We start from the raw sequence: 15603 nt of genomic DNA on the forward strand, positions 1-15603 counted from the left end.
GAATTTGTAAGATTGAGAATCTGAGCACTGCCACTTTGATCTTAGAACAGTTACAGTCTTATTTCTAATATTTCAATAATAAACACATTCTGCTTTGAGAGAGGAAAACCACACTGTTTCTGCATTTTGACTATTCATTTGTAGCATCAAGCATACATTTTCAGGAATATGTTTTATAAGACACATTGGGGCTGTCATTCTGGAACATGTAACAATTGTACTTCAAAATATATCTAGCACGACTGCTCACGATAACATGTACCTCATTTAATCTTCACAAGAAGCAACTCATTTTAACTACAGGAAAACTGACTGAGTTACAGTAGTTCTTGAGAGTAAGCCGGGATTCTTTAACTCTTCTAGATGGTGCTGACCCCTTTCAAAAAGTGGGTTTCATAGGGCAATTGTGTATTATCACACAGTTGAATTCTAGCCTGGCCACAAGAGTCGCATCTGAGATGTCAAGAACAATCGATCTGCATTTAAAGGGAGTGGACTACGTTATGGGGGACCATTGTTTTGTTTACAGTTACTAGCTTAAAAAGCTTTGAAGGCTGTTTGCTGCTGACAGGCATAGCAAACACTCTGAAGGCAGCACTTTCACAGACGTTTCTGGAGAGCACAGGAAGACCCGTGGCTGTTAGTGTCTGAGTTTGGATTTAATCTTTCAAAGAAAAGTCCTTGCTGTGTATCATTTCATCCAGTTACAAACTCGAGAACCTGCAAGCACCCAAATTCAAAGAGGGAATTCCTGGAATCCATTGCTATTTTATGAGTCACCACTGGTCTGGCAGGAAGGGTATTTGAAGTCATGGTCATCAAAAAGAAGTGATTGTTTTCTGAAAAGCTAAATGCTTAAAATGCTTCCAGAGGGAAGCAGTGGGCTGTGTTCTCATTCCCTCCTAAAATCACAGTTGTTGAGTTTGTTTTAAAAATTGTTAAAAGTTCATGAGAAAAATATGTAAATTCTAAGAGCCAGCATTATATTCCCAGAAGCACTGACCCTTGCTGGTCTCATGTCCCCTTATCACTGGACTCTGGGGGACACAAAGACTCGTGTAACACTTCAGTGCCGCTGAGTTTGTCAACAAGTATTCTGGGAAAAAGCAGAAATGAATTCTTCTCTAGACTTCCCACCAGGATTGGCCAAAGGCCATAAAGCAAGCTAGTAAATTCCCACAGGACCCAAACACCAGGCAAAATTGCTAAAAGAGGCCAGTCTGAGTTTTAAAAAAAGGAAAAAAATTACAGGCCATCCTGTGGAGCATCAGACCAATAAAAACCAGAAGCCCCCAAATCACACTCTTCTTTCCTTGATGTCATCAGGTACAGCCAGTTTCTTAAATTAAAAAAAAAAAATTTAATGTTTCTATGGTATGTATATTTGTACACTAAATTACCATTTGGCACTTGGAAATCACAGACCTTACTACTCAGAAGCAACTGAGTGAAGAGAAATTTAATTAAAAAATATCAAATCCGGGCTTCCCTGGTGGCGCAGTGGTTGAGAGTCCGCCTGCCGATGCAGGGGACGCGGGTTCGTGCCCCGGTCTGGGAAGATCCCACATGCCGCGGAGCGGCTGGGCCCGTGAGCCATGGCCGCTGGGCCTGCGCGTCTGGAGCCTGTGCTCCCAAATAAAAAAAAAAAAAAAAAAAAAAAAAATCAAATCCTGTCAGATTCCTGATTTTATCAGAGCTATGCCAGCTAATAAAATATTTCTCAAGTACAAAAAAAAAGTTAGACTTCTACAGGGTCCTATAGTTTAAATAATTGTTTGTTATTGATAGACAGAATCTCTTAAATTTTCATTTTTTGGTTCTAAATGTAAAGTTCCTCACGTGTACCTCTGTTTATACCTCATTCTTGACACGTTTATCTAAATTATGTGTGTGTTATGACTGGTAAGATAGACATTCAGGGTCCTAATAAAAGTAATCACAAGGACCTACTTTCCAGCATACCCTTCTTCCTCTACCTGCTAATAATATTTAAAATAATAACATTCCAATATACCATGGAGGAATCCTGCTTTCACAGCCCCTACTTCTTGAGCTCCTTGATAATTATTAATGGTTGTTCATGGAAAACAAACATAGAAACATAGACTTGTAATTAGCTCTAAGTTGAAAAGAAATGCACATTTTAGGTATAAACGGAGAAAATTTTTCTTCTTGCAAGTAAATATCAAAAAGCAAAAGTGTTTTTTTTTTGTTCTTCAGGAGACATTTTAGAAGTCAGGGAGACCCTTTGGTATCTTTATTTAGTGGAATGATCTGTTTTCAAGACCACCCAAAGGCCCTGAGTCAAGATTATGGTCTCAGTTAGGAGACATGGGTGGGAATGGAAGCTGTGGCAGCCATTTAAACAAGCTCATGAGGTCTAAGGAAAAGACAGAAGGTGTGGGGGTCAGGGGTTGATGTATTAAGTTTCTACTAAAAGCCAGGAACGATGTTAATACTTTACATAAATTATAACAATAACTAACAGTAACTGAGCACAAACTCTGGGCCCTGAATTGTGCCAAGTATATTATTCATAGATTCTCTCTCTTTTTTTTTTAAAATGGATATATAATTGACATATAACATCATATTAGTTTCAGGTGTACAATAATGATTTGATACTAGTATATATTGCAAATTGATCATCACAATAGGTCTAATTAACATCCATCATCACACATAGTTACAAATTTCTTTTTCTTGTGATAAGATCTTTTAAGATCTACTCTCTTAGCAACTTTCAAATATACAATACAGTATTGTTAACTATAGTCACGATGCTGTACATCACAGCCCCAGAACTTATTTATCTGATAACCTCAAGTTTGTACCTTTAACCACTTTCACCCATTTTGCTCACCCACACCTCCACCCCTCTTGGCAACCACCATAGATTATCTTTTTTACTCAGTAGTCCTTATGAGATAGGTACCATCATAATCCTCAGTGTATAGATTATAGATGGGATTCTGAGGCACAAAGAGGCTGAATATCTTGCCCAAGATCACATAGCATTAAGTAGTGGACTCTGGATTCGGTCTGGACCTACACCCTTAATCAATTACACTGTGATCTCATTTACTCCTCAGAATTACCCTGAACGTGAAGGTATTATTATTATTTCCATTTCGTAGACGAGGTATCTGAAGCCCAGAGAGGCTAACCAACTTGTCTGGCAATCACTAAGCTTATAAAGTAGTGGGCTAGGGTTGGACTTACATACTTATCTGACATACAAGCCCAGGCTCTCCCTTCAGTACCACAAGATTTCCACTGTCTCATTAGACCCCAGAATCCCATTCCCTGAGACCTGTTAATTATATTTTCAGCAAACCATCCACCAAGAGCCTACTCTACATATGCTTAATGGATGGCTTTGACCACTTGAGAGACATTAGAAAGGACCCTACTATCATTAGATTGCTCACAAAATCAGATGCTACGATAATATGCGGGAAGCGAAAACCAGTCTCTGAAAAAGAAGCATCTGTTTTATAAGTAGAAATGATGGATTTGACAGTGATTTTGTATGAGTTCCCAAAATTCTTTCACTTATATCAGGGTGAAAAGGTGATATTCATGGGCTGGGGGTGGTGAGGAATGTCATTAAAAAAAAATAAAGCAAAATCAAAGGCTCTACATAAAAGGAAGTACTCCCCTTGGCTTCATGCCTTTCCCACTAAAAGTAATTCAGGGAACTTTCTTATCATAGTGAATCAGCACCCAGCTTGGTTTGCTACTAAACCAGTAATTACTTGAGATATTTCAACAGGAATAAGTCTACACAGAATAATGCTGAGAGAATCACAGTTTTCAGTGTTTCAAAATATATCTAAAAAAGTAGTCGTCACTGGAATCTTAGAGTTCCATGAAGTGTCTCCTGGCTGAGCTAGCATTCATCCTGGATATGGATGAGGCAGCAAACCCTTCCTGCTGCAATGTCCTCAGTGGAAGGTTTCTCAACAGGTATTTCTGTTGAAAAGTTCCCAGAGAGGACATTTTTATACCTTATGTTTTTTCCAGTAGTTTTTTGTCTTGTTCTCTTTGCTTTAAACTATGTCTCATTGTCATTTTGGAAACATCTCCTAAAGAACTACTGTAATGGATTCTAAATGTGGGTATGAACATTCTCGTCACTAACTTCAAGGAGAGAAGATGTGAACTTCTGAGTTAATTGTAAAAAACCCTCATTATATTTGCAGAGCTTTACTGCCTTAATTTAAAATCATAGATCCACTAATACAGTGATAATTATGAGGACTTGCTATATGCTAGGTGCCATTCTAAAGACTTAACAAATTTTAACTTTTTTAGTCATCACAAAATGACTAGTGTATGAAGAAGGTACTATTATCATTCTACTTTACAGATGAGGAAATACAGTAAAGAAAAGTTAAGAAACTTGTCTAAAGTGATGGGGCTAAGACTCAAGACCCAACAGTCAGACTCCAGAGCTATTCTCTAATCACAAGGCTACATTACCTCACTTGATCACAAGAAGACAAAGGTCACATATGAAAAGAATTGCCCATCAGAGGTGATAACCTATACCTGTCTCAGGAATAACTCAAAAGTTACTTTATACCTTCCAAATCAAAGAAAGAAATGTTGAAAAAACTGCTTAAGAGTTTGGTAGCCCCAAATGATAGACACTTGTGAACAGGTACAAGGGGAGGGAGAAAGGTGTCGTTTTTATTTCTACCAGCCTATTTGCTTATAACTCAAATGGTAGGGGGAAGTCTAACATTTTGCTAGTTCCATTGAGTGAATACCCATGATGTGTTAGACTAAATTCCTCAAACACCCACTTCAAGCCATCATATATTACTACAGCTGTGCTAATTTACACCAGGTAAATTAAGGAAAAAAAGAATAGTGATGAGAAATTCCTCAAATTTTAGTAACAATAATGCAGAAAAACGTTCCTGCAAATATTTAAATTAAAAAATAAATAAATTAAAGCAATTATTTGATTTAGGGGAAGCATAAGGTAACCATGTTTTAAATGAAATTCACCTATGATTACGTGAGATAATGCACATAAACACCAAGTATACAAAGACAACATTTTGTAGTGGGTAAGCGTGTGGACTTGGGCCAAAATGCCTGCAGCTGAATCCCAGGCTGCCTCTTGCTTGTTGGGAGACATTAGGCAAACGATTCAGCCTCTCCGTGTCTCAGTACCCTCTGCTATGTAATGGAGAAAATAATAGGTGTACCTCACGATTTGTGAAGATTAAACCAACCAATATGTGCGATGGGTATAAAACAGTGCCTGGTGCATAGAAAGCATTCAACATATGTTAGCTCTTAATATTCTTATAAAGGGCACTCAATAAACAATAGCTACTATTTCATAAACTACCAAGGAGAGAAACACACACAATGATTTAAAAAGTTCTCTTGTTTTCTCTGTTAATATGAATCCCAGTTTAAGGGATCTAAGAGAACTAAAGTAGAAAAAGCGGCAGCAGTGTCTGTATAAATCTCATATTGACATGAAGAATAATATATCCCCAGGAGTCTTTTATTGAGACATCTTTGTTTCTTTTCTACTGTTTTCTTTTCACTGAAGCTTTATTTGTCTATATTCCTCTGTATTCAGCCTATTGGTCAATTTTTTTCTCTTTTGTCTTCATCTACTGTGCTAGCATTGTTGTAGTGGTATACAAAGATGAGACCAGGATTCAAAAAGACTGGTACAATATTTTTTTTTTTTTTTTTTTTGTGGTATGCGGGCCTCCCTCTGCTGCGGCCTCTCCCGTTGCGGAGCACAGGCTCCGGACGCGCAGGCTCAGCGGCCATGGCTCACGGGCCCAGCCGCTCCGCGGCACGTGGGATCCTCCCAGACCGGGGCGCGAACCCGGTTCCCCTGCATCGGCAGGCGGACGCGCAACCACTGCGCCACCAGGGAAGCCCTGGTACAATATTTTTTTAAAAAGAAACTTAATAACAGCTTTGAGACTCACTATAAAGGGACTGTGTTAAATTCAAAGTACCAATATTAAAGAAAATAAGTGTGGTGTATTTATCAATATAGAGAGAATTCTTATGGGGAAATGCTTGTAAATGAAATATATTCTCAAAATAGAATAGCTGGTATCCTGAGCAAGGTTCTAGTAGGACAGTTGAAGCTTCACTAGGCCTATCACACAGAAAGTGGAACAGCTGGCAACCCAATCCCCGAAGCTACCCCAATTCAGGCCTGCAACAGTTGGGGCTCTGAGAGAACCTGGCTGGCCTCTGATGATGCAGCAGGCAGCTGTTCTTATCCCTCCTCCTCAACACTGTCCCAGGATGAAGGGTCAGCAGCCTGGTCTTTTTAGAGTAATTGATCCCCTTGCCTGAGAAGCGTGATCAGTTTCCAAAACCAGAAAGAGTGAAACCTCGGTCTGAACAGAGCAAACTCCCAGCTCACAGTGCAAGTGATGAAAAACAATTCTCAGAAGCTGAGTGACTGATGTAGGGAGGAACTTAAAATTCCAGCTGCCTTTCAAACACAGGGAATTTTTGTGGGTTTTCTGGTACTTCTAGAATTCTTCTGAGTCAGAAGCAGAAGTTAGGATGATCTTGAAGACAGAAAAATCACAACAAGATGAGATTCTGAAAACTTCATCTGAATCTAAAATTGCTTTAGTTTCAAATACAGTTAAATTGACTTAGTTAAGTTTTCCTTTTGTGGCGTTTAATTATACTTTTTCTTAAAAAGTAAAAAACAGCTAGGTTTCTTTCTCACATGGCATTAGTTCTTTTTTCTGCTAGCATATCTCAGTTTGATAAAGAAGTATTCACAAAACCATCCTCTAGAGCTAAAAATCACTGAGGAATTGGCTGGACTGATATAAATAAAATGATAATTTAAAGTATCATACCAACCCTTCCACAGTTGGAAGTTTCTTTCTTGTTTTAATCACACTCAGAGTTCACTGATGGTCTGGCCCACTGGACTACTTGTTAATGCTTATCAGATGGTGCCACCTATAATCCTTCATATAAACTCAATATGGGCTAAATAGATTTTGAATTCTACATTATGAAATGTCCAGCAAAATGTCACAATTCATTTCAGGTGGCATTACTGAAATTAAGAGCAAAGCAAAATATATCTCTTAGAACTTTTAATTTTAGTTTTTCACTTCAGTTCACCAACTATTTCCTTTATATACAGTGTTTTAGTGTGAGCAAACTGTTGCTTTCACAGTATTCTTTTTTTTTTTTTTGGCTTCACAGTATTCTAATATGCAGTTTTCCAACTTTTGTTCCCAGGGAAAAATTAAGATTCCCCTCGCCCCAGGGAAATTATGATTTAGTAGCCCCTGGATGGGACCCAGGAATTTGTTTTTGTAACATACACCCCAGCCGATTCTGATGCTAATGGGTTGTGAACCGCACTTTGAAAACCAGTTTTCTAACACACGAAACACTGAAGTCAACTTTATTCTTTAAAACCCATCAATAGTTTTCTAGTTCATTCAGTCTGGGACAGCCAGACTTGTAAACAGCACCTGCTTTCAAATGCTCTTGATGCCTTGTCTGAAGGGAACAGGCCCTGAAGTGCTGATCTTGACAGCTTTATTCTAAAAGCCCAGGAGGTGGCAGCAAACTCTCTTCCCGCTCAGAGAGTGCTTCACAGGCAACCATTCTAAAGCGTGTTGCAAATAATTTGCTTTGAACAGTCTTTTAAATTTGTTTTTTAAATAGAGGAATAAAGAGGGCCTTGAGATGTGATTTTATCTGACCCCCCTGCTTCTAATCAAGTCTGAGAATACATATTTCTAGGAATAGAATGACACAATTTTATCATCTAGAGAAGCGACTGTACAAAGTTCCCTGGCTGATTTTTCTTATCTCTGGGTAAAGGGATTGTATGACTTCCCTTGGCTGTAGGGCAGTAGAGTCTCTTATCTCCAATCAAAAATGTTCTTACTAATAACAAACTGAAATCTCTCTGGCAGTAATCAAAACATTCTTATTTTGGGATCTAGACTAAAGGAGAATTCTGAAGCACTTTGAATGCTAATTAGCTTTTTAAAATGGAAACAAGTATGATTGTAAAATCTTCAAAACTAAAAAGAAGTTCGTGCACTTTATGGATCACAGGGAGAGATCCCAATATTTTTGTTTAACCTTAAGACAATCAGATTGTGTGCTGGATTGACAAAATGCAAAGTCAGTCAAGAGGCTGCTTAAACATTAGAAGAGTGAACAGAACAAAGGGACAGGTAGGCCCACTGAGTAGCAGCTTTGATCCTAACAGGAGTATTGTTTTCAGGCCTTTGACACACTAAAGTTTATTTCTAAAACAAAAAGGATGGTGATGTGTCTGGAAGTTCTGTAATATGAGATATATGCTTGTACATTTACCAGTGGGAGGAGAAAAGACTAAAAGGAGGTAGGAGAGCTGGATATTTGAGGAACTTTGGTATGGATGAGAGAGTAAAGGTCTCCATTGTGAAAAAGAAAAACAGGACTGGTGAATGGAAGTTACAAGACAGTAAATTTCAGTTTAACTTCAGAAAACTTCAAAAACTTGTGGGGAAGGAATGGAGAAGGAACTAACATATGTATTAGACATATAAAATGTGTTAAGGGTCTTAATCCATGTATTTAATTTTCACAACGACCTTATTTGGTGGAAATTATCCTCATTTTTTTTTTTTAATTGATAAGGAAACTGAAGCTCAGAGAGCTTAAGAAAATTGCCCAAAGTCACCCAGCCAGTAAGGTGGCAGACTCACCAGCTGAATCCAAGTTTATCTGTTTTCATAGCCTGTGCTTTTTCCATTGCAATGCCTATCAGGGGTGTTATAAAAGGAACTCCTATACCTCATGGAAGCTTGATTGCAGGATCTCTAAAATGCCTTCCATCTCTAAGATTTTATAATTCTCTATATAAATAGCTCCTTAAAAACATTTGGGTTTTAAGTGTTGTATTTTGATGCAGTTCAATGCTTTTTAAAAACCAAGGTCAGTTTAAAACCCGACAAGACAAAATTTGTTTGTTCCTTACCACTTTAATTCCGGGATATTTGAAGAAAAAATCTTAAAGACATCATTTTTCTAATGAGTCAAAAAGCAGAGCTTAGGAGGTTAGAGAATAATTTATCTTTCCTTGAAGCCCTGACTAGAAGATTTGCTTTGGTTCCAGTGTCTGTAAAGTGTGACTATAATTCCTCCTGTCTATTCTTGACACACGCACAGATACTTCCTGAGAATGGAGAGCATTCTGAAACTCAGAGACACCTCTAGTCCTAGGGCAGCCATTAGGCACACTTAAGTAAGAAAAGGGCTTGCAATTCTGTAAAGCAGAACTTCTGCTATTCTTTGCTTATCATTTCACCTGAATCACTAGATCTCCATCCTTTGCTCTTAAAATGCACATGTTCCACTGTATGAAATTACGCCAAATGTATTATGCATTCATACAAAAAGCAATTTTTTACGAAGAACCATTTAGTATTTACCTTCTTTGCTTTCACTATTCAACCTCCTTTTGTTGTCTTTTTTTTTTTTTTTTGCAAACTTCTGTGATATTCTACCTACCACTGTCAACCACGGGCAAAGTGAAAATCCTGTTTTGTGAATGGTGCATAGATGTTTAATTATCAGTGTGTCATGGGGATGCATTGCATTGTCAGACTTCATTTTGTCTCATCTAGACGTCATTTTTTTGCAAAAAATGTACTGGTCTAGACAACTAGTAGTAACATCAAGGTTGGATTTCATCTGGGACTATCTGACCCACAGTGAGAAATTGTAAGAGCTGCTTCCCCTAGCCACACCTCTTTCAGGCTCTTTAAGTGAAGGAATTGGGAGATAAGTTTCCTCCCAGCTATAACACACAAAAGCTCTAGCCTAGGTCACTAGCATGTATGATTCCAGGTGGTCAATCATCGCTGATCTATTAATTATATTTTAAAAGGGACTTATCCTCATTAGATTTACCAATATTGAGAGAAGCAAGGTTAAGGACAAGAATGGAATGGGGAAACAGCCATCAACTGGAAAATCTGAATACCACTATCAGAAAGTGTCTCATAATATTTACAAAACAGATCAAAAGAGATTTGAGAGGAACTTTTTGACTGGTATAAGTAAGGAATCTTTTTACAAATAGATAAGCTCTGGACATTTTTTTTCCATCCCCTCCCCAGCATTTTTCTCTTCTTTAATGGATAGTTGCTTAAGAACTTCAAACATACATCTTACTGAAGGATCTCTTCTCTTCTCTCAATCTCAAATGTGTATTTATGATGGCCTAGACATGTTAGTACCTCTAGAATTTACCTTTTATATTAGGCTAAGACTATACAACCAAAGTGGCTTAGAGGGTTGATGAAGTGTTAGCTAGTTCATAAGGCTTTTGTTAATTCGTCTATGCATTTGTATGAATCAATACTGAAAGTGAAACAACTGTTTAGCAATTGGATAGTCAATAGCTACCTAACATCATATCAAAATGAAGGGGAACTTGGGAATGAGGAGTGGTCAGGGAAATAATAAGGAATGATACCTTTTGAATAAATGAGTGGCCCACATAGAAAAACTTGCTGTAGTATTAATATGCAATGTTATGTCTAGATAACTACACATTGCCATTTTATAAGTGCATTAAGAAAGCTCTGCCAATAGGAAAAGCTGTAATAACTAATGTCAAGGGCAAAATTAAATATCTGCTCTTTAATTTTGAAAGTTTGATCAGTAGACAAGCATCCTAATACCTTATGAGACATCTCCTTGAACCATTAATGGGATTACATTTATACCTGGGATTAGTATCTTCAAGTAAAGTAAATGCTTCCTAATTTTGAAGAAATGTACCTGGGACACTTCTGATAAATGTTTCCGTATTTTCCATTTGCATTTGAAAAGCACACCATCAGGACTATCACTGTACACTCTGCTTTAATCTATTTTTCCCCTTAGTGGTCTTTTTTTTTTTTTTTTTTTTAGCTGTTTATTTTTGGCTAGTTTTGGGTCTTCGTTGCTGCGCATGGGCTTTCTCTAGTTGGCGGCGAGCGGGGGCCACTCTTTGTTGCGGTGCGTGGGCTTCTCATTGCGGTGGCTTCTCCTGTTGCAGAGCACGGGCTCTAGGGCACGTGGGCTTCAGTAGTTGTGATGCGCAGACTCAGTAGTTGTGGCTCGTGGGCTCTAGGGCGCACGGGCTTAGTTGCTCCATGGAATGTGGGATCTTCCTGGACTAGGGCTTGAACCCTTGTCCCCTGAATTGGCAGGCAGATTCTTAACCACTGCGTCACCAGGGAAGCCTCCCTTAGTGGTCTTTTATCTCTTCATTTGAAAAACCATCATTCATTTGAAACTCCCACTTACTTTATGGCATTCTTGTGTCTCTAAAATGAATTGACATATATGAAATTATTGTGTAAATTCCCTCAAACAAGAAAGTTATCATTAAATAAAATGTACCATTTGTTCCAGGGAGATATGGTAAGGCAATTAAGCAAAATTTTTATCTACTCTGCACTTAAGGAAACAAGTTGGTGATTTCCCAGATGAAGAGTTATATTTTTTTTATTCCTAATTTTAAACATCACTCTGAAGCTATGTTTTTGACAAAGGAAACATAAAAATGATTTGGCACCAAATCTTAAACTTCCGTACCATTTTTTAAAATTTTTATTTTAGATTCCTATATATGCATTAGCGTACGGTATTTGTTTTCCTCTCTGGCAGGAATAAAGATGTAGACATAGAGAATGGACTTGAAGACACGGGGTGGGAGGGGGAAGCTAGGGCGAGTTGAGAGTAGCATCGACATATATACACTCCCACATGTAAAAGAGATAGCTAGTGGGAAGCAGCAGCATAGCACAGGGAGATCAGCTCGGTGCTCTGCAATGACCTAGAGGGGTGGGATAGGGAGGATGGGAGGGAGGCTCAAGAGGGAGGGGACATGGGGACATGTGTATGCATATGGCTGATTCGCTTTGTTGTGCAACAGAAACTAACACAGTAAAAATAAATAAATATTGAAAAAAAAATCTTAAACTTTCCAAGAACAGTAGGTTAAACATTTTCCCCAAGGCCCAGGATATGAATCAAAGGATCTATTTAATAAGCTTAAAAACGTAATGGATAGAACAGTTACAAAGATCAAGTAAGTCGTTTTCTTCATGCTGTATCCCCTGCATCCTTATGAAATAATGTTACGTGTTGTGTAGTTGTTGATGTGTCTGTCACTACCATTAACCAGCTTGGATTTTCCGTTTTTTTAAAATGTTATAAGTAATTGTAACAGTAGGATTGCCTATAAAGCTGCCAGTAGGAAATTTGGAGAATGTTATCATGCAGAGGGCCCGAGCAGGGCTGTTCTATAGCACCCACACATATCTTAAGAATTGTTCTTAATATCTTAACTGATAAAATTTTCCTCTGAGAAAGCCATTCTAGTTGGGAAATGAGTTTGCTTAAGGGATATTAGCTCCACTTCAAATAGCAGGCACATAAGCTATAAAAAATATCTCTTATCCCTACTTTCCTTCTAGGGATAAATGCACATTCATGGTAACTTTTCTTTTTGTGAATGAAGGAGGGAGGAGATGGTTGCCTGGATTTGTTTCAGGAAAGAAGGTGTTTAGAATATTATGGACAGCTAAAGCTATATTCACATAGTTAAACCATTTTAAATGGGTTTTATAATTTATCATAAATATAATTCTAATTAGGGATATAGTATAAGTATTAATTTTATACTAATACACATGACTCTCTTTTATGAAGTGCTTTCTATATGCCAGGCACTGATAATTTTTCTCTACAAAAACCTCCCACAAGGTCAAAAATTCATTTATTTCATACAGGATCAGCATCCTTTATTTACTGTGAAATTCTCTATAGAAATTGATGAGAGCTGAACTTTTGCTATCTATTATTCATTCTTTTCAATAGTGGGAAATCTATATAACTTTTACTGTTTAAATCTTCTGAGGAGAGAAAACTTCTTTTCAGAAAATATTTTGAAATGTGTTTAAAAGATTTTATTTTTATGTTCAAACCAAATTAGACTTTTATAAAAATACACTTAAGTAAGGTTTTTCCCCAAGAATTATAAAAAATTAAAATGGCAATTCCAGCTACTTAAATATAATACAGTCTATATTAATAGGAGTATTTTCACAGATTATAATTTTGAGAGTGCCATACTTCTTTTCTGAGGATAGAGGAAAATGAGAGGGTAAAAATTGCTGCTGTAGTAATTTTTTTCCACTAACATATATAATGCCTTAAAACACATTACTTAGATAAAATTTTATTATCTATGGCCTTAATTCTCAATTTCCCTTTACAAAAATGAGCTGTGTGACTTCAGGTAAATCACCTAATTTCTATGCCTCAGTTTCCTTATTTGCAGAAATTGGGGATTATAGGATTGTTGGGGGGATTAAATGAGTTAATAGACAAAATGCTTAGTACATAGTAAAAATTCTGTACACTTTATTGTTATCATTGCTTCTAAGATGAAAGGGACCACAGAAGTATTAAGTGTAGATTCCTGCCTAGCATCAGTCTTCATGACCTTAAATTAATGCGGTTATTTTTATTCTTCTATAACAGAAGGTTAAAAAAGATCAAGAAGTCTATACTTTGGCCCACCCAGAGCTAGCAGAGAGATGAGGTCAGTGGCGATGTTTCTGGCCAGCCCTGCTGCCGGCGTTCTGGTGGGAGGGAGTCAGTGGCTGGCACAGCAATATCTGAGGCGTGCGGTGCTAATGCCACTTCAAAGGCAGCTCCCTCCTATTTTTATCCTAGGGCAGCAGCCTGCCTATGCAGTTGCCTCTTGAACAAAAGGTTCTGCCAGGTCTCTGACACCTTTTAAGGCCTCACAGACTCTTCTCACAATAATAAGAATAATCTGTTGTGCTACGTGGCATTTGATTTATAAACATAATCTCTACTCTACCCATAATCTTGAAACAGTAGCCAGCATTCTTACCGTTTTACAACCAAGGAAAGTAAGGCTGGGAGAGGTTGAATCATATGGGTAAAAAGAGGCAAAGGCAGGACTCCCAGGTCAGTGTGATGTCCAAATTCACATTCTTTCCAATATAACATGCTGGCTTCTATTGTCAGTTATAACTCTTAGCCTCTCTCACACAGGGATTGCCTTCATATCTAAAATAAAAATTTTTTAAAGTTTATTATTTTAGAACCAAAAATTTAATCTGATAGTTTAATCTAAGATGAATTAAGATAAATGGTTAATGGCAAAGCCAAGATGAGAAGCTCTAGCTACAAGACATTATCTCTTATTTTGATGTCTAAGTATGTTTATTGCATTCATGGAACTATTTAAGCAATGTATGGTTACTTGGCTACTTTTCTATTCAATAGTACAACTTATTAGTCCTGGTTATCTGCACTCTTCTTGGCAAGCAGAATAATATTGCTGATTTCGGTTTAAAAAAACGGACACTTCCATTTTTTAGATAAGAGACAGCTACAACAGAATTTCCAAAAACTCCACTTCTTCCACTAGGAAGATTTAAGGTTCACTTGAGAAGGCAGGGAATATGTGATAGAGACTGTCTTATTAAGAGACTCGAACAAAAATGACCTTAAAATTCTACTTATCCCCCTGACTACTTAATTGTATCTAAATTATATCAAGGGAGCATTTGTCCTATACTTAAAGGTCTCTAGGTAATGGAATTCTGTATCCCTATGGAGAACTTCCTTCCAATGTTGACCTGCTTCCATTGTCAGAAAAATTGAAATTGAAAACTCTTTAGAGCTGGAAGTGCCCCTAAGAGATCAGAGAGTAGAAACTGCCATTTCCTACGCCTGCTTGCAATCTCACGATAAGTGGTAAATTAGCTTTCAGCTTTCTCTTCTCCAACTCTAACCCGTACCAATTTCCATTATCTTTTTCTGCTTTGGTCTTTATTTTTAAATCTTACAAGTAGATTTTGGGCTGTCTTTAGGATTCCTGAATCATTTTCTAAGACTCTTCTCCTTTGGGGAATCAAAGCAGTTTAAAACCCTTACACTTCCACTAACCTAAATGCAAATCATTTATTTGAAGCATGTTAACATCTTTTACCTGTTTAGAAAATTTGATTTTTCATAAACATGGATTAATCCTATCTGTTTTGCCAAACACGTCTTGGTGTGCACGTATTGAGGGTGGTGGGATGGGTCTATTTGTGTGAGTCCCTCATCACATGTAAATGACACGTGAGAAGGGCTACATCTTGGGACAGGACCAAAAAGTTTGGTGAAGATAACTGAATTTCCTGATTATGGCAGTGTGATATAGAAATTATTATTCATTCATTTCACAAATACTTACTAAACACCTACTTGGCAGGCACTGTTCTAGGTCAAGGGATGTCTTAATGAATAAAACAATAACCCCTACTTTATTTTTTTAAATCAAATTTTATTTTTTTTTATACAGCAGGTTCTTATTAGTCATCAATTTTATACACCCAATTCAGTTCCTTTTTATGGCTGAGTAATACTCCACTGTGTATATATGTACCACATCTTCTTTATCCATTCGTTCGTCGATGGGCATTTAGGTTGCTTCCATGGCCTGGCTATTGTAAATAGTGCTGCAATGAACATTGGGGTGCATGT

At 37.4% G+C, this 15603-nt stretch overlaps 1 protein-coding gene and 1 long non-coding RNA gene across 2 annotated transcripts in view; one reads left to right on the plus strand and one right to left on the minus strand.

The window, feature by feature from the left end:
• The window catches only part of SYNPO2 (synaptopodin 2), a 171848-nt gene that overhangs the window by 145004 nt on the left and 11241 nt on the right, over positions 1–15603 (plus strand). The window lies entirely within an intron of this gene.
• LOC102983146 (uncharacterized) overlaps positions 1–15603 on the minus strand; it is a 189095-nt gene that overhangs the window by 50750 nt on the left and 122742 nt on the right. The window lies entirely within an intron of this gene.

Source organism: Physeter macrocephalus, chromosome 7 (genome assembly GCF_002837175.3).
Source record: "Physeter macrocephalus isolate SW-GA chromosome 7, ASM283717v5, whole genome shotgun sequence".
Lineage (NCBI taxonomy): Eukaryota > Metazoa > Chordata > Mammalia > Artiodactyla > Physeteridae > Physeter > Physeter macrocephalus.